Here is a 19,749-nt window from a genome sequence, read left to right on the forward strand (position 1 = left end):
CCTCTGTGGGTTTCAGGTCACAGCAGAACAGCAGGAAAAACCTCTCAGGTCTGACCCACGACGTTTCACCTACAATGACTGCACAAGGTATTTTTGGAGCAAACCTTGTGATAAGGACTGGAAGCCTTTGGTTTGGTCCTCACTGCTCTGAGAAAGAAAAGGTATTATTTTTCCCCCCATAATTTCTAGTAGTAGTAGCAGTTAGAACTTCAATAGATATTTTGGCTCATTGGAAATCTCTGAAGAAAATAAAACAAACATCACAGGTTGTTGAAGGAAGTGACTGCCACTTGCAAATGAACATTAGAGTAGATTTAATAATTTCTTTTCCTAGCACCCATCAAAGCACCTGTTTTGTTTACTGCAGCAGTTCCACAAGTTTCTTAATTTCCTGCTTTAGCCATTTTCCTTTCCTGAAACTCTTGGAAAGACAGTCTCACCCCTGCCCTCCACTGATCTTTTTTCTTCCACAGTGGTGCTGCACTCTCCATTTGTGGGTTGCAAAGCAGAGTGCTGTAACTATCTGTGCTCGAGACCTGAAAACAGACAACTTGGTGCATTGCAAATCAGCTTCAAACCCCATTTCACTAGCAGCACCCTTGGACTGGAAGTTATAAATAATTCCAACAATTCTAAACATGGAGAATGCTATGAATTATGGGCTTTTCATCAGAATAACGTGTAGGATCAATAGCAACAGAAGGTGTCTAGATAAGCACATTTCATAATTACTGCTTAGAACTGCATAAATCAATTTACCAGCACACTTCAGGAAAAAAAGTTCAATTTTTTAAAGATGTATTAAAATAATGGTAGCTTGATGGAAGGTTACATTCCATCTCCCTTTTAATAATACCTCTTAAGAAATTTAATTTCAACTTCAAAGGGAGCTAAATTAAATATCAATCCTGTATAAATGGATCTGACACATTTATGTTTCATTATTTTACTTTATATCCTCCCCTCCCCCAAAGGAAATGAATCAATCATTTTGTTCCTCTTCAGTTCATCTTACTCTTTCTTGTGCAGAACTATATCCTGGAAATAATCAGGTTTCTTTGACAATCAGTTAATAAACAGACACTTAAATATTCTTTTCTTGCAGCCTAATAGGCAGGAAATGAGGTTGAAAGACATTGCATAGCGCACATCATACTTGTTCCTTTTCTCAGATTAATTTAATAAATCCTCAAGCTCTCTAGTACTTTTAAGAAGATTTATTTCAACTGTCTCATCCATCAGTTAAAAACAAAATATGAAAATGTGGTCATTTTGATGCAAAGTTTCTTGTGTTAGTAGGTTTGATCATTCTTTCTTGGGATAAGTGCCATATTGGCTTCAAAATGTGGAAAAATCACTGTATAATTTCTCTTGGAAGTGGCCATGAATGAGAATAATTTTTCTAAACGATTTTAATTCATAGAAAATTATTTTCATTAGACTGTTTTGTTAACAAATGGTAGTGTAAGACTGAAGAATAACAAATAGCACATAGTGATTTAAGAAGTGGAAGACGATGATGCAAGCCCATTTTTTTGTTCTTTATAGACTTCAAATGTTTAAAACACCTTGATAGAAAGAGTAATTCATGTCAAAGTAGATGAGAAATGGGATCAAGTAAAATATGGCCTTTCCAAAATAAATCACACAATAACTGCATTTGATAAGGGAATTTTCCTTACAGCAAAGGTAGGTTTTCTTGCCTTTAAAAAAGTGTTTTAGAAGTTACAAACTGGGGAAAAAAATACAGAAGGAAAAGAAAATTGGAGGATCAGAAATTCAGTGTAATGGAAGAATAATAACTTATAAAGTAAGGAATAAAAAAAGAAGATGATAGAAAGCAGTGTTGAAAGGAGGTATTGTGAAGCTTGAAAAACATAACTAATACAGTTCACAAAGGCCACATTTTGGAATTGATTGTACCTAGTATTTTCAATAATAAACTTGTATTAACACACTCCTGCTTCTTAGGCCAATAAGCTGATGAAATGAAGATGGAAATAATTGGTAATGCAGATGGTCAGGTCATCCTACAGAAAGATTCATCGGCTAGAATCTTGATATTGGGATGGAAATCAAGAATACAAAATACATTAAATATGCATCGATAAACGTATAGATGTATATATATATGTTTAGAGACTAAGAATGATAAAAATAATTGAGCTTGTCAGCTGGAAACAACACAAGAAGGATATAGATGCACTGAAAAACCAAGTATGACTGTTCACCAAAGTGGTGCCACACATTAAAAAGTCAAACACAATCCTAGGAAGTATCAAGCTAAGTTTCAATGCTGTTATCCCAAGGTTTCTGTCTAGTCCAGGCAATAAGAGCAGCTGACAAAGTTTTTCTCTTTTTTGCCTGTGCAACATAAAAATAGCCTTAAAAATAAAGTGTGGCTTTTTTTCCTTCTTCTGCGACTCAACAAGTGAAATGGGCTGTCTCCCTGAGGTTTCTTCACAGCTGAATTCACAACTGCTGACCCTGTGAGGGAAAAGGATTGTTTGAGGTTTTTGGTGTTAAACTCAACTTTATCACCTTGTATGATACATTTCACTCCTACAAGTGAGAAATCCTCAGAGGAGCAGAAAAAAGAAGGTCTTGGCTGCCATTTTTTTTCCTCTGGCTATAATGCCCTGTTATTAAATCTCCCCACAGGTATCTGGCTATGGCTTACCACTAACATTTACAGGTACCTATAAAATGGGATTAAGAGTAATATTTGAGACTATTCTTCTTCAACAGCATATTGTCCTGAGTCACCCTGACATCGCCTATGGCATTAAGAAACAATCAAGTTAAAATTGAGATTGGCAGGAAAAGCAATGTCCTACTGCCTGTGGGGTTATTTGTTCAGTATTATTATTCCATTGAAGGTTGGAATGCAATTGGATTAGACCCATTTCCAGTCAACCAAAGTTAAAGTACAGTTTATGAATTGCAGGGCCCCAGTTCAGCTATGAGATGCATGCTTTTTTTTTAAAGGCTTCTCAGGGAAACTGCAAATAGAGATAGGAATAATTAAAACTTGTATCTAAGTCACTTAGAAGTGTGCATAATGAGGTTGCTCCACATCTTAAAAGATTATCTTTAAATTATCACTCAGAAACTTCCTTATCATGCAGCAACAGCCTCTTCCCCCTTACTGCTTAGAAAGAGCTCTTGAAAGAATGCATCACTCTGGAGAATTACACTGTCCCCTCAAACAAGGAAACAAACTGCATGTGTGTGTGTGTGTGTGTGTCTTCTGGGAGTGTACACCCTTAAAATGCATCTATTTTCACAGAACCCTTTTCAGACAGAGACAGACAGACAGACAGACAGACAGAAGTAACACATCCAAGACATTCTGAGCCCTTGCTAAGTCATGGGGCCACAGCGCTCCAAGAGCTGCCTCATTTTGGCAATCTGACTTCTTTCAGCCTTTCTTTCTCACTTTCTTTCTCACTCTGCACAGCCATGCTGACATTTCCTGATGAAAACTACCTCAGTGGAATCGGGAGCACCATGCTCTTCCCAAGGGCACCACCAGCTCTTCCCTCCCATATGTCCTGAAATATTTCATTTTTCCTGCCTGACCAAAACACATTTTCTGCCTTTTCTTTCCCAGCAGCAAGTAGACCAAGAACCACAGGGTGCTTTGGGTACTGTCCTTGAAAGAGGTGATCAAACCCCTGGTCATGGTGAGCATTCCAGGGAAGAGTATGTGGGGCAAAATCAAGAATACCATAATTTGGCAATGCGAACGTCCCTGAAACGTCATGGCCAGGACATCCCCAGTCTCTTAAGACCATGGATCAGATAGGAGAGCTAGTGCTTGTCTCAAAAAAACATTCTTCTGCTCAAACCATGGACCAGCTCTTCCTCTTTTGAGCCTGCTTTTACACAAAAAACATTATTTGTGGACTGGGTTTTATTTTTCTCTCTTTTTCCTTTGCTGTGGGCACAAGTGGACCCCTGTTTTTCTCAGACTTGAGTGTAAAAAGGCCATTAATTTCCCTAAAGACTGTAGCTCAGTGGTACAAGCAGGAAACCTGATTTTCAAAGGCTTCATCACTAGTATTGACTGCCTGCAAGCTCCACTCAAAATCAGTGTTCTTTCTTGTCATCTGTATCATAAAAAAGGCACTACAGAGAAAATTGTAACTGTTCTCTGCAGGTGTGGAAATAATGAAACTGGGCACTACCCTTCCTTAAAAGGGACATTTTTCCCTATGGATTCAGCTCCCACCACGTTTGTCAAAGGGCAGTGTGTGATAATGACATTTCCTGTGGAAACTCTAAAGTCAGAGCAACTACATAACAAAGAATTTAAGCTTACTTCATGTCAGACTTTGCTGGTGAATTTATTTTGTTTTGTTGGGTTTTTTTCCCATTTGAGCTCAGCAGAATGCATGACATTTGATTTGACTGTCATTCACAGCAAATCAACAAACACCATGTGATGCCTTCACAAGAGCAGGGAAATCGTGGAGTTTCTAGCATGTATGTTTGTGGCTGGTGGTGTTATTTTCAGGCAGAAGGGGAAGTTTGCATTCATAAAACACTACTTTGCCTCTCTCCAGTCACCTAATTTTTGCCTCATTCCAGGTGGAAAATGACCTTTTCAAATAGCTCTTGCTGATGACTTTCAGGAAAATCACACAAAACAGAGGAGGGGGGAAGTTACTTGCAGCACAGCCAGGGAGAAACGCATTTGGATTTGTTGGGACTGGTGTATTTTGGAAATATTCTGGATGAGCAGGTCTCAGTCTCCTGAAGACTTGATAGACAGAAGGAAAAACTGAATTTTAGCTCTCAGCCATTCTGAAATCAGAAACTGGAGATGGCAGGAAAGCAAAGAAAAAAAGAAGAGAGTGGGGAAAATGAATAAAGTTGTATAAGAAAGCCAGTAGGGTGATGAGTGGAGAAATCAGAATACTGAACTAGAGACTCCTCAACCAAGAGAGAATTCTGCAAGCCAGTCAGTAAGATCCTTCTCCAAAAGTCTGTTTATATCAAACAAGCCCATCCATTTTTCATCAGCTACTACAGACATCTACTTGTCCAGAATGATTTAGCTATTCTGAAAGACATGTTGATGCATGGGTCTCAGATTGGAGCGATTGGCACGCCAGGATGTGCCAGAATATGAAACTTTACAACTGATGCTGATTTAATGTTGTATTTTCCATGGTGATCAGAAAAAAAATAGAGAAGAAGTGCCAAGATGCACAAAACTGGCAGCCAGAGGAGATTGTTCAGCTACTGTGTGGGATGACTATTCCAAAAGGAGTAGGGAGGCAGGCTGGACAATGTATGGTGAGGTTCTCTGGGAACTGCAGCTCCCTGGGGAGAGAGGCTGCCTGGGGAGGGACCTCTCTGAATCCTTTGTCTCACCAACTCAGGGCCTGGGAGAAAGGTGCCTTGCCTATCTCTGCAGATTTGGATTAGTTGTGGTTCCCCAGCTCACCAATTTCCCAATTATCAAGCAAAATCCCTGTGTGTACCTCTGTGCATGGTGTCTGTGTATCCATTTATGTGTTTCTAGACCCATATGTATGTGTGTTTATATGGATATTCCTATATATTCCCATCTTTATTTACACATCTAGGATAGAGACGGTTGCTTACTATGAATAGTAGTATTTTAAATATAGTATTTTTAATACAGTGTTTTCCACGAGGTGCTTTGAAAGCCTGTGTGGCTTTTAATCCTCTTCCAGAAAACAAATGTTTTGAGAAGATTTCAGTAAAACTGGTTCTGAATATTCTGTGTCAAGTAGAAGCTAATAGCAGTAGTGTCTGGACATGGCTCAGTGGGTAGAAAGAGGATTTGAGGCTCCAGCACTGTTTAGTTGGTAGCTTTGATTGCAATTGTGAGAGGATCCAGGGAATTTGGAACTCCTGATTGCCTGAACCTTACCTTTGCCCAGGAATGTCTTCATCCAGTTTTATGAGGATGAACCAGGCAGCCACTCAGCCCTGTCTGAATAGCTTTATGGGAAAAGTACATCCCTCCTTCCTGCCCCTCACAGCTCTGAGCTGGAATTTCTGCTGGCTGATCCCCATTTTATACAGCTGCTCCTCCCCTAGGGAGGGTCATGGCACTGCCATGATCTCTGCACTGAGGGAAGCACTTATCTGCTGGGCTCAGTCCTGCCTTCCCAGAAACGAGCAGAGAGGGAGCAGAGCCCTCACAGGGCTCTTTTAACCCTACTTTTAGCAGGTCACTCACTTAGAGAGAAAACTTTAGACCTTGCCCCTTCCCAGGATAAAAGTGCATTCCTGTGTCCTTACTCAGTGGGACCAGGAAGGTTTTCTGGCTCCTGAGGACCAAGGCCAGAGATCTGATGCTTGCCACAGCTGAGGAATGCACATCCCCATGAACATCTCTCCTGACCATCGCTCACCAGCATCCACAGGCATTTGAAAATAATTGGGCTTTCAGAGACACACCAAGTCTGACAAGAGAGAATTTATCCTCTTCACTTCTACATGAGAGAAATTCTTCCTGGTGTTGGAAAAAGCTGCTGTCTGTGGGCAGCTAAATCACAGTTGGCTTGATTCTGATGTGGGGGCTGTGATTTCAGGGATCATAGAACTCCTTTTTAACCTAAGGGCATTGGTGTGCCTGGTTCTGGGAAACATTTTACCCTGAACACGATGCAATAATCAGAACATATATGTATACTTACCAGCTGAGGGAATGAGTCCTTTGGAAACCCCAGGAATGCTCCTGCAAATAAATGTAAAATGACTTATAATTTTGGAGCATCCAGTTGAGAAATCAACAATTTCTTTATGGTCAGATTTTTTTTTTTTTTCTAAAGGAATTCAGCTGGATAAATAGCTTCTTGATGACTACAGCTTTTTTCAGGTGACATGTATAATACATTTTATCTAAGCACATGTATGAAATCCTAAAATTTAGAGTACATATCCAGTCTAATTTACCTAGAAAATGATAACCTTCTAAATTTACACTAAGACAGCACTACTACTGGGAAACAGGTTTTCAAGGAAAATGTGTTTAAATGCAGCATAAGTCTTTTTTCATCAGCAATCTTCCACCCAACACGAATTCTGCCTGCCCCTCAATTTTTATTTTATTTATTTATTTTGTCCTACAGATGTTGAGGAAGGTTGCCAAAAGCTTTGTTAATCACTGAAATGTGAGGAGCTAACCTAATCAATCTATTCCTGTGCTCAAAAGAGATATCATATTCCTGAAGTAACGATGTGTTAGGGAGTCCATTTCCATGGATTGAAATATGGTATGTAACCATGGAAGCAGATCAATAAAAGCATAATGATTTTGAAGAAAATGTCTTTTAAACAAAACACATTATTGCTTTTCTAATAAATCAAATTTTAGCTAAAAGTTTTCTAGTTTCAATCAAAACCCTCACAACAATTCCTGTCTTTCCCTTCATCCCAAACCCAATCTTTATGTGAAAGAAAATGCCTTCAGAGATTGTTGATAATAAAAACTTCTTTGGAGATAATTTCAATAATGAAAAAATCACAATTGCACAAGCAATTATAAGGAATTTCCTTTCTGCATCAATACCCACAGTAGTGATGTAGGTAGTAAACAGAAAGCAATCAGCTTAAAGTACAGCTTGAATTTAAACAGTTATTGACCTGAATTTGCAAACTAGGCACCAAACTTTTCAGCTACAAATTTACGATTTACATACAAATGCAATGCAATTTTTGGTAATTTAAATACCAAAGTGGAAAGTGTTATCAGTGGTTTACAAGACAATACTTAACTGTAAGTGAGGGGATTTTTTTCCCATTTAAAAAGAATGTGAAATATAAAAGTTTTGATGAAGTCCAGCTGAACTGTTTGGTCTGAGCTTCAGGACCAGATTAAGATAATATTTTTCAATTGCATGTCCAAAACAGTTTGGAAATAAAGGTGAATGTTAGGCTAAAGATAGTGTCCTTGATAAAACATATTGCACCTTTAAACATCCAGGCAGCCTCCTGCATCACTTATTCTGCCTTTTAATGTTGGCTGGAGCATGTGCTACACTGTGTCCTTAAGGGTTTACAGAGATGTAGATTGCCAATTTTCCCTTTTGCAACAAACTGTGGCTCATCAAAATTCTGATTTTATATCTTGATTAGCAGAGGAAGAGGCAGGAGTTTAAAAATCATCTCTCCCCTTCTGGTGAGCTTTGACTAGCAAGAATGAGCCAGGGGTCTCCTTTATCTGCTCTGTAGTCTGTCAGGAAAACCTGGGCCTGACCTCAGGCAGCCTGATCCTCTGGGAAGATGAGCATATTTCTGTTGACTCTGTTTTCTTCTGTCCATCACTGTAATGGAAACTATCAGGTTAAGATGGAAGTTAAAAAAAAATGAAAAGCAAGAAAATATGGGTGGTTTTTAGACTGACAGCAATGAGGTTATTTATTGATCCAGATGATGATGATGGATGTTTTCAAAAATGTTTCTATTATATGCCTCTATTTTCTGAAAACACTGAAATAGAGGTTACATCCCCATTAAAGAATTTAACAGGTACCAGGAAGTCTATATCATATTTAACTTCTATTTTAATCCATCAATACTTTCATACATCTATAAAATACTGTGTCAACAAGGTCCACAATTTTGTTATGTCTTACTGAGAATTGGTTTTCTCTTCCGAGTTTTATGTGCTCTGACTCCCAGTAATAATACTCTGTGTCCTCTGCTCCTGGACTGTGGAAAGCAGCAACTCATCATCTCTTTTTCCCTCTCTTTACATAATATGTGATTTTTTGAGAAATGACTGTATACTCATGATCCCTGTCATCTGTCTTAGAAGCCAAGAATTTTCAGTCTCTTTCCTGTCTCCTTGCACAGCTGTCATTCCAGCTTTCCTGATTAAGCTGTCATTCTGCTCCGTGCCCTTCTCAACGGGCCCCTTTTGGCACGGAATGAGAGGAGCTCCTCTCAGGAGTCAGGATGATGATGATGCACCATAGCTGCACACTGTGGCTTAACAGGGGTTTCTTTTTAGTTTAGGGAAATGTCCACACACACTCCACAATCTTTTTTGCTGAATTATGAACAATTTTCACTTCAGCAAATCTGTCTTGTTTCTCCTGCCATGACCCCCTTATAAACTCTTTGATTCCCCCCTACTAAGAATTACCTCCTGCTGCTTTTGCCACCTTAATTATTCTTTCTGTACTCTGACCCAGGTCTGTGGAATACTGGGGAGGTAAAAGACAGTCTCAAACCATCTATCATCAAACAAGAAAAGAGGGCCTTTTTTAGGCTGACAGAAATGAGGAGGTGGATGTGTTGAGCTGGGGACAGGCTTAAGGCACTCAGATTTGCAATAGCCAAGATAATTTGTTAGAAGCTTCCTGCTGGGCCAATCACCAAATAATTCAGCTAGAATTAGTGTCCCCAGCTGCATTAGTTTCTGTTGGCTTTCACTGGATGTTTTATCATTGTCTTATTCGGTGTCAGGAGATACTCAATAGTTCCTCGTGCTCTGCTCCAGTTTTAGCTGCCTTAATTTTGTCAGTCCTAATTTTGCATTGTCAGCAAACTTTGCCCCTACATTTTTCACTCAGTTTTCCAGATCACTTGTTAAACAACAAAAGTCCCAGTATAGATTCTGATGAGAATCCCGTGGCAACTTCTGCACTCTCCTTCAAAAATTAGCATAATATTTATTCACTTGAATCTTCTCTTAATTAATACAAGAGAATATAATAATCTGTAGAGGACTGAAGAGCTTAGTTTAAGCCACCAGGGATATGACCTTCAGGGTGTTTCCTGTAGTCATAATGAAGAAAGAATATGTACTTGATAGGCTCAGTGGATCCTGGACTTGATAATCTTTATGGGTCCCTTCTAACTTGAATTATTCTGTGATTCCAGTTATAACTCAGATAATGAATTAATGTCCAAACAAAAATGTCTTTGTTATTAAGACTGTCACCTAAACAGGAGCTCAAGATGAATGAAAGAAGCATCACCAGCTCTCTTTTGTAGAAATGGAAATAAAGGGAGTGATTTAAACTAATTAATCTGGGATACAACTGATAGTTCAAGACTAATTTCTCTGTTTACATGTCTCTATCCTTACAGCATGTCCTGAAAGTATATTCTCAGCTAGCTCAGGCGTAGATGTCTCCATTACCAAAATCTGGGCATTATCTAGTGTGTGGTGGGTACAGCTGCACAGTAAAACTTGTGCATCTCAGGGTGGGGAGTTTACAGACTCTTCCTGAAAATTTTCCAGGTGACATTCAGATTTCTGGGCACCTTCTTCTAGGCTGACTTCTGGAGAAATGATAAGGACATTTTTTTAAGATCACCTTTCAAGAATTGCCTAGCAGTAATGGATTGTGGGCTGAAAGTTTTTCTAGAGAAGACCTATAGAAAATGTTAGAGTGGAGCATTACTGTTACTTGGGTACTGATACCTTGGGACATCAAACTTGGCTATATTGCAGATCAAAATTTTATAATCTATACATAGAATCTGAATAAGAGTCAATGGTGAAATAGAGCAAGAGGTGTAAAACTACCATCAAAACTCCAGGTCTCCAATACTGAAAATTGTCAGAATCCCAAATTTTATTAAATTTTTATTTTTTAATAAAACCTGGAAATACAGAGAAGGAACTAACCATGGTGTCTGCATACAATTTTAGGCAGTGACATTTATTTGTCTATTTCTGCAGACCTTTTTTAACTCTTTTTTCCTTTCAGTTTTATTTCAGAAATACAACAGAAACATAACTTCCAAACAGAGGCAATGTAATTAATGTACACAGATTTTCTAGTCCAATTATCACTTCATTCTACTTCCATGTGATGATCTAAAATACTTAGATAGAGATGGATGATCAGATTAGACACACATAGACATACATTAGACTAATAATTAGTAGTAATGGCTGCAGTGTAGCAATGAACACTTTAGCCACCCACTGTGAGACAATTTTGTAGATTAAGTCCTGAACTTGCTTTAGAAAAGGAGTTTTCTTGTTGCCTCTCCCCTCTTCCACCATTGCCCTCCAGCTTAGAAACAATGAGCATGAAGTGATGTTCCTGTCTGAAATTAAACCAGAGCAGCTTCATCCTTGGAGCTACTCAGAAGTAAACATTTAAGATTTAGACTATGTTTACCTTGAGAACTAGAAATAGTTAACACAATTTAAAGACTTGAAATAGAAACCAGAATTAAATGTACTGCTTAAAGGATTAGACAGTCATCTTTCTGTACAAACAGTATAAACAAGGAAATCGTATTAGCTCTTAATGTAATTAGTTGAACCCAACAGTCCATGGATAAAACCTTTCTATGCACTTCTCAAAAAAGAAAGAAAACACCCCAAACAATAAAACACCAAAAAAGCAAACAAAAAAAACCAAAAACACATCTATACCAAAAAACAGGGCAATCTTGGGATGGCTTAGAATTTGATAATTTGCATGAATTTCTAATGAGGAAAAATTCATTGAACTGATTAAATTAAATTCTTCCTGTTACCTGATCCTCATAATTGCTGCCCAGAAGAAATAAAAGCTTTACCTATTTCCACGCTGAGAAAAAGCAGCAAAGAAAGAACAGAAAATTCACAACCACACCATGACCTCAATTTTTTTTTTTCCTCTTCTGCTAAGCTAATATCTAGAATTGAATTACTTTATTTCTCATTCACAGCAGCACAATCTTGGGAACATTTCAAGCTGGATAAACACACCAGGGATCTGATCCAAAGGCCATTGAAGTCAAAGAGAATTTCAAAATATTTCAATGAATTTGCATGAGAAACACATTTCTTGATATTTCCTTACTTGTAAGATACCATCACTCATTAATTGTTATTATTTGAAGAGGATTATGTAGATTATGAAATTATAAATAGATACAAAGATGTGATTTTTAAGTAACCATAGAATTATATTTTATAGAATTATATAACTATAGAATTACAGCTAGTCTAATTAATAAATTTGATTTCTTCTTCCATATAAAATTCTAATATTTTGATCCATACTTCATCCTAGTTGGGCGGAAATGACAAAGCACAGAACTTCTTCCCTGGAACTAAATTTCTTTGACCACAATTCCATTTAAAAATGTGTAATTTTTATTTGAAATGGGTCCAAAACTAAATTTTCTTAGTTATAAAACAGTGTGTGGGGTAGTCTTAGCAGCAGGACAGGTGCCATGGCCTTAAATCAGGTGCATGAAGGAGAATGTGAGGAGCATTTATGTGTAATACAGTTTCCATTTGGGCATATTTACCCCAAATAAAAACATGTTTTGTTTTCATTTGGCATTCCTGCCCAAGGGGAAAATTAAAACTAGTTGTAACTAACAACATTGCCCAAAATTAAACAGCAATTTTTCAGAACCCAGCATTCAGAATGAACAAGTTGTTCCTATAGGCTGTAGGCCTAACAAGGTCTGTTTTTCTTGGGGCTTTATATTTGATTGTCTTACACTGGATTTCCTCCTACCTCCTCCACAACCCCACATCCTCCCCAAGCCAGGAACTTCATCTTTTAAGATTACTTGAATGCCCTTGCTTTCCCTACTCGATATGAAAAAGCCTGCATGTACAAAACAGATTTGTAGGGATATTTAGGGACCTCACAATTTTCACTTGAGGCTGTTCCTGACCTACCTACACCTTGTAGGAGGGCTGAGTGTAGGACTCCTATGTCTCATCAAATTAAGGTAAAGTTGGCCAGCTGAACAGAACTTAGGTAGGAACAGCACAAACAGGTGCTCTGTCATATAATCTTATTAATTCCATAACTCTTATCTGGTTTGGGCAAATGAAATAGAAACTGATTTGGGGGTGAAAAATTCCCAATCCAACAAGACAGGATTATCCACTTTTATCCACTGTCTTGCAGACTGTGCAGATTACTCACCATGAAATACCAAAGTGAAGGGCAGCACTGTAAGTTAAAATAAGGCTGAAACAAATATCATTGTCTGAGACAGGGTTCCCTCCTCAGCAAAACAGGCTGGAAACTGCATGAGCTGCAAATGCAGAGACTGATGGTCATTTTGTTTAAACAGACAGTTGTGCTACCGCTGCCTAATGCACTGCATTCCCAAGGTGCTTGGAACAGGAGTGAGACAAGGGTCTCTCTTGTTTTATAGGGTTGCAGTTGTTTATTGTGTACAGGTGCAAACATCATATTTCAGGGAACCAACCCAGTGGTGTGTGAGGATTTATGAGAGGGAAGGAAAAAAAGTGATGGAGGAACATTTCGCTTTTACAGCTCAGTCTTGTGTATTTGACTGTGGACAGTCAACATGACTTGAACAAATCCTCCAGTTCCTTATTTCCCTTCATGACCTACGGTGGACATGAACAAACCTAAAGTGTCTTCTGCACCTCTGCAAAAACAGAAAAACAGAAAAAAATAAAAAGTTCCTCTTACAGTGGTGAAGTGGTGCCAGGGGCTGCTTTTAGATCTTGGGGTGAGCAGGGACATAGATGGGAATTTAATGCCAGCAGCCCTGGGCTGTCCACCTAAGCTTCCCACCCTGGGCTGGACTGGGAGAATGCCCACGGTAGCAGTGGGGGAAGGTGGGTTTGCCCCAGCAGGAAGGGGGATCTGAGAGCAGGGGATTCAGGAACTAGAAGCCAAGCCAGGGGTGAGCAGCCAGCCATGGTGCCTGTCTCCCTGGCTAGACAGGGACTGAGGGATTGCCACAGGCAGAGCTGTGACTGCGGCATTGCTGGGCATGGCAACAGCTACACAGCAATCCCTTCAGGGATATCGCTGCCCTGCCCCATCACTGCACTTGGGATCTGTAGAACTCATTGACATCAGCCCAAAAACAAGGACTGAAAGCACAGGAGAGCACCTGCCATTCCCAGGTGGGCTGTCTGGCAGGCATTTGGCCCGAGCCAGTCAAACAACATCCAGAAACTTGCTCAGTTGGTATGCAGAGCTCAGATCCTGACTCAAGAGTGACGTGTTACACTTCACCCTTTCCTAACAACTCAATTCAGCTCATCAGATGGAGCTCTAAAGAGACTTGCTTGGAGGTGTCCCTTATTTTTTAACCCTGTTGAATTTCCTAAACTTGATCTTAAAGCTACCATGATAAGGAGCCTCTCCTTCAGACTCTGTGCAGATTGTGAGGCTCTCACAATCCCAGAGAGATTACAGAGCAATCCATGCAGTGCAGTCTGCAGCTCTTGCCAAGCAGAGGGAGGTAAAGCATTCTTGTGTGTCCTGGATACAGCCCCTTGGCTCGCCACAGTCTCAATTTTAGCGTGGTTGGAGACAGCTGCTTTTTCTTCCAGTGAAAATCAGCCTCATCAAAGTGAGAGAACTATTAAACAAGTTTCCATTGCAATGAGTAATGACTAATTAAAAGCATTACAACAAGGATGTAACTCTAAATGCTGAACTTGGCATTGAAGTAATTTTATGCTCTGTGTCAACTATTGTGTGAGAAACGTAATTGTACATCTAAAGGAAACAAACACACATATTTTAGAAGGGCAGGAATATTCCCCAGCTGAAATGGCACTGGCTTTCAATTATCATCTCAAATTGGGTTCAAACAGGGAGAACACAGAGGGGGAAAAAATGAATCAAAACATCAAATGGAGTCCTTTGGTATAGAATTGTGTTAAATCACAAAAGATGCAACAGCTGTCAGTTGTGATGGACACATATAATTATTTTCAAAGATGTAGGTCTGAAAAAAAACAGAAAGCAGCATACATAAGTACTTTTCCCTGTGTGGTTCACAAAATGTTCACCTGAGCAATTACATCAAATTTTCCATATTTAGTTCTTTGGGGTATTTTCCTACCTTTCTGCAAAAATGCATAACAGGTTAAATCAGATTTTGACAACAATGAAATTCTGTCACGGTTTACCTCTAAAGAAAGGTGTTTGGTCTGATAGGTAGCAGAATCTCCCTTCGTGATGCAAAGTAACAAATTCCATCTGGCATTTTCTCCTCTCTCCCACCCAACTGAAGCATAGTGCTGCCAACTTAATAAATATATCTCATTGAAAAAACACTCAATTTAATTTAAAATTTTCAAGTGATGGAGTATCTGGTTTGTTCCATGGTAAATTGTGCAAATGATTAGTTATCATGTCTGTTTAAAAAATCAAGGTCTGTTAATGAGAGTGAATTAGTCTGGCTTTCACTGCCAGTTTCCAGGGTATCTTAGAATTCTCTCAGGTATGAGAAATATCATTTCTGTATGTGGCCCAGTTTCTCGTGTACTTACTGTGTGACTTAGCACTCAAATGCAACAAAACCAGACAAACGTTTAAGGAGGTTTAAGGGAGGTCTAGCAGTTCAGATCAGTCTGAAGAGCAGAGCCCCTTTGGACTAAACTTGGGATTTTATTAAGGGAAAAAAATTCCTATTACATTATTCTTGAACTAACAGCTGTTTGTTTCCCAATTGAACTTGTTCTTGTGCCCATATCTCTGCTATGGGATTCTTCTTCTGTTCCAGCTGAGAATATCAATTGTTACAGCTGAGAACATCAGGTCTTTTCTCAATTATTTTAAAATTCTTGAGAGCAAATTTTCAAAGTGTGGCGACTGAAGCAAGCATGAAGCATTGGGGTTTACCTCTTCTTACTGGGTCTCCCACAGATATCATCTATAACCTTGGATTGATCACATCTGTACAATATCCTTTGTCTCCTCTGATGTGTGAAGACCATAATTTTTCACTACATCCTGAAGTTAAAAAGAAAACATTTCTGTAATTAATCCAGAGCTATATATTAATGAGGCTCATAAGAGAATCTAATCAGAGATGCATGAATATTTCAGATTCAAATGAACAAGTAGCTATTATTGTATATACAACATTATGTACAAGCTGTTAAAACTCTGTTCATAGTCTTGATAATTCTGATGAAATTGGTGTAACTATTGGCTACCCATGCAGTTTTACTTGCAAGTCTCAGAAAGGATACTTTGCTCTTTGCAATGCATCATCTGTTGAAAGCAACTGGGGAGTTACTAATTAAAGCAGCTCAGATGCAGCCAGGCAGGATGTCCTGACTGAACTAGCCTGAACTAGGCCAGGAGTTTGGATTTTCCCCTATTCTGACCTAAAATTTTCACCCAAATCCAAGAAACCTGGGTGTCCAAACTGAAATTAATAACCTTGCACAAAATTTTAACTTCTCTGACTTTGCACACTCCAGCAGCTAGAAAAATATTTCTGATGGAATTTTCCAACTAGCTGTATCCATAGACACTGCTCAGAGCTTCTGCCTATCTAAGGGGGCTTAAAAATTATACAAACCCAGGTTTTTGCTCCTTTAAAGATAACTAAAGGGGAAAGGAGGGAAATCTACTTCTGAATGTTTTTTTAGCATTATTCACATTTTGTCAAGCTCATACTGTATTGTAAGAGGATTCTCATGTTATCAGAATCAAATAATTCACATCCTTGTTCAGCACAAGTAGTGAAGAGTACTGTCTATAAATCCCTTTGGATTACCACATGGCTTTGAGCTTGCAATAAATCTTTTCCCCTATCCCATCACCTCCTAATCTGCTAAAAGTCTTCCAAAAGATCAGAACCATTAAGATGTCATTTTATAATGGAGGAATTATAGCCTAATTTAACAAACCTTGTCCTGAGGTCTATAAACTAGGACTCAAAAGTGAGAAAGAAATCCTGTGCTGAATTCAATCACTGCTTGGGATTCATTGCCATGAGAGCCCATTCACTGCCTGAGTATCTGCCAGCCTTGCAAACTGGCTGATTTTCCCTACCAGGTTTGAGTTGTTCTGTTCCAATAACTGCTGTTCCTTACCTCATCGCCTTTTTTTGTTCCACCAGTGACCCAAAATATGGAATATCCTCCCAAATTTATTATTATATTAAAATAACAATAATAACAACAATCATGATGATAATAATGATGATGATAGTAATATTAATGAGAAAAATAACAATAAAAACAATTTATTAACTTATTGTTATTAATGTGCAGATTAAATTTGTACTTCTCTCTACCTATTTCCATGTCCAAAACTTTTACACAAAGATTTTTAATTCTACAAATGACAGCTAAACCATCAGCAAGCAGCCTCCCAGCTGGGAATTCATAAATCTGACCTTTCTTCCAGCTCTGTTGCTTGAGGAAAAGGAGGTACCTCAATTCACCTAAATCTGAGTGTATGGCACACAGTGCTGGCTCAGCCCCAGATGCATTTTGTGTGTGCAGCTCTCAGATAATGAACTGCTCTCTTACATACTTCTATACCCCATGATTTTTGTGCAATCTTTGCCTTGGTTCACCTCTCATGGCCATTAGTTTGTTGGCTGGATGGCAGTGTAATTAGGATGCAGGTATGAGTGGCTGGTAAGGGGGCTAGCAAGCCCCTGGAGAGCTTAGGAAAACAGATTGCTGCAGTATTCCTTTCTCATACACTACTTTCATGTACTCTGGCATGCACAGTCTGACAGGTTTCCATGGAAATTATGGAAATTGGACCAGCAAATAGCTGCTTATCAAGTCTGATTTCTTGCCATTTACAGGTGCCTTTGCCTAAGGTGGCAAAACAGGAAAGATTGGCCTTTTCTTCTCTCTCGCTCTGTCCTCCTGTTTGGCATCACTCTCCTTCGAGCACCTGAAAGAAATGTGTGCATGTGCAGGAGGACTTTCTGCTTGAGGAAAATGAAACAGAAACTTTCAGTGGCTTCCTGAAGGGTTGGGTCATGGCTGTGGTACAGCTCAACAGGTGGAAGGGTGACTCCCAGGGTGGGTGACCAGCTCTAAGCATCAGTAGCATGGAGGAGGCAGTTTCAAATGCTTTCTCTTCATGATGGTAGGCTTTTCTCCAAAGTATGAAAATTGATTGCTCATGCTCAAAGCCTGTGTGGTAAACTATGGTTAGTGTCAAAGATTATTAGTCCCCTCCTGTTGTAATGCATTTAGAAAAAGTGGTACGACACAAAGAATGTAAGCCCAAAAATGTAGAATGTGAGCTTCTTTCCCTTATCTCTTTCTCCCTGGTTCTCCTTATTGGCTATGTGAAAGTAATCCACCCTCTTTCCCCTGCCTTCAAAAAGAGGCAATATATCAATATTTGTTCCTCTTTCCCTCCTGCTCTTCTTCTCCACGGGACCCCAAGAAATAAAGCTGCACTTCCATCTCAGCAAAGGGAAAGGGCCTCGTTTTTAGTTCCTCTGTTCCATGCTGTACTATCTCCCCTGTTCCCTGGCTGCAGTGGTGACAGAGAAACAACAGGGGACATAGAAATAATAGCACCCTTCCAGCTTTGAGCTGCTGTGTTTGACTAGCTGACCTCCTGTGAGCGAATTATTACATGATCCAATGACACATGGCACAGCAAGGATCTCCTGTTAATCACTTCTAAATTTCCTAGCCATTAATTCCACTGAATAACCTCTTTATTATGGTATAATCTCTCCTTAAATTTATAATAAAAAGTTTGAAGAGTGAAGGCAGAAAATGAGATCAGAGCTTCAGCCTAAAATTGGAGGCCCTTACATTCCTGCAGTCTCCTTTTTGTTCAGATTTCTCTGGCCTGTTTATGGCCTGAATAAAGCCTTATAATACCCCCATTTACACCCACTTTAAGGAGGAAACTAAGGGTCATTACTTAAAGAAATAGATCAGATGCTGAGGACCTTTGAAGTAATTCCTCTCTGTCCTAATGGCTGGGTTTTTTTGTGGTCTTGTGAAATGCCAAAAGCTTTCATAAAACCATGGGCTAAATGCGTTTAGCCCCATGTGTTCCTTCCAGGGATGCTTTCTCTCCCCCTCAGCAATGCCAGGGCACTTGTGTCATGGTGACCTGGGTTTCCCACAGTGCTTTTTGCCCTGAATCCTTCTGTCCTGAGGTGTCCAGTACAGGCTGTACAAAGGACAAGCAAAATGTCCTAGGATTTACTGTACACTCTCAAAGCAAGGAATGCAACCCAGAACCAGGTGCTGAGCTTGGGAGCAGTGGCAGGGTTAGGTGTATGTGAGTGGGCAGTGAGGGGTTCTAACAGGGGTATGATGTGTAATTCTGTCCTAGCAAACAGGACAAACTGCTAAAGCCACAGGAAGCTGGAGCACAGCTGGAGATCTGCTGCTTCTCAGGTCCATTGTAAAATAAACTGACTTTCCACAATATTTAAACTTTTGAAGTTTCATAATTGGTGGAATTTTGGTTTATTTTTTTTTTCTCTTTGCGTCAAAAGCATTTGAGACATGAAAAAAATTACATTCTGACAGGGTTTTCCTCCTCTTTTCATGGCAGTGACTATAAGCAGAAATGAAAGGAAAGCTAGTCATCCCTGTGAGGAGTTTTCAAATGAGAATATTGCATGGTAGGAGCACCAGCAGGCTGTGCATGAAGAAATATTCAACAGCCAGATCTGGAACAAAACAGGTCTTCCAAGGGATGGAGCTCCTCTTGTGCTTTCTCACAGAACTGAGGGTGGGAGAGTCTGGGTTTGGCAAGGAGAGAAGCTCAGGAGTTCATGGTGTTCATGGCTTATTATATATTTATAATAAATAAATTATTTATTTATTTTTATTCCCTCTAATTTATTATTATTCCCTCTAATCAACACTTCTTTCTAACATAAATTTTCTGTGTCCTGGACTGCTGGAGCTCAGTCCAGAGAAACTAAGACCAAGTGTTGTACAGAGTACAGCAGCCACTGACTAAGGCATGGCCTGTCTGCCTGCTTTCCTCTGTCTCACCTAAGGCCCAAAGAGAGCAGAAAAAGAAGAGCAATTTTTGTCAGCAAAAA

Source organism: Parus major, chromosome 6 (assembly GCF_001522545.3).
Source record: "Parus major isolate Abel chromosome 6, Parus_major1.1, whole genome shotgun sequence".
In the NCBI taxonomy this organism is placed as follows: Eukaryota; Metazoa; Chordata; class Aves; order Passeriformes; family Paridae; genus Parus; species Parus major.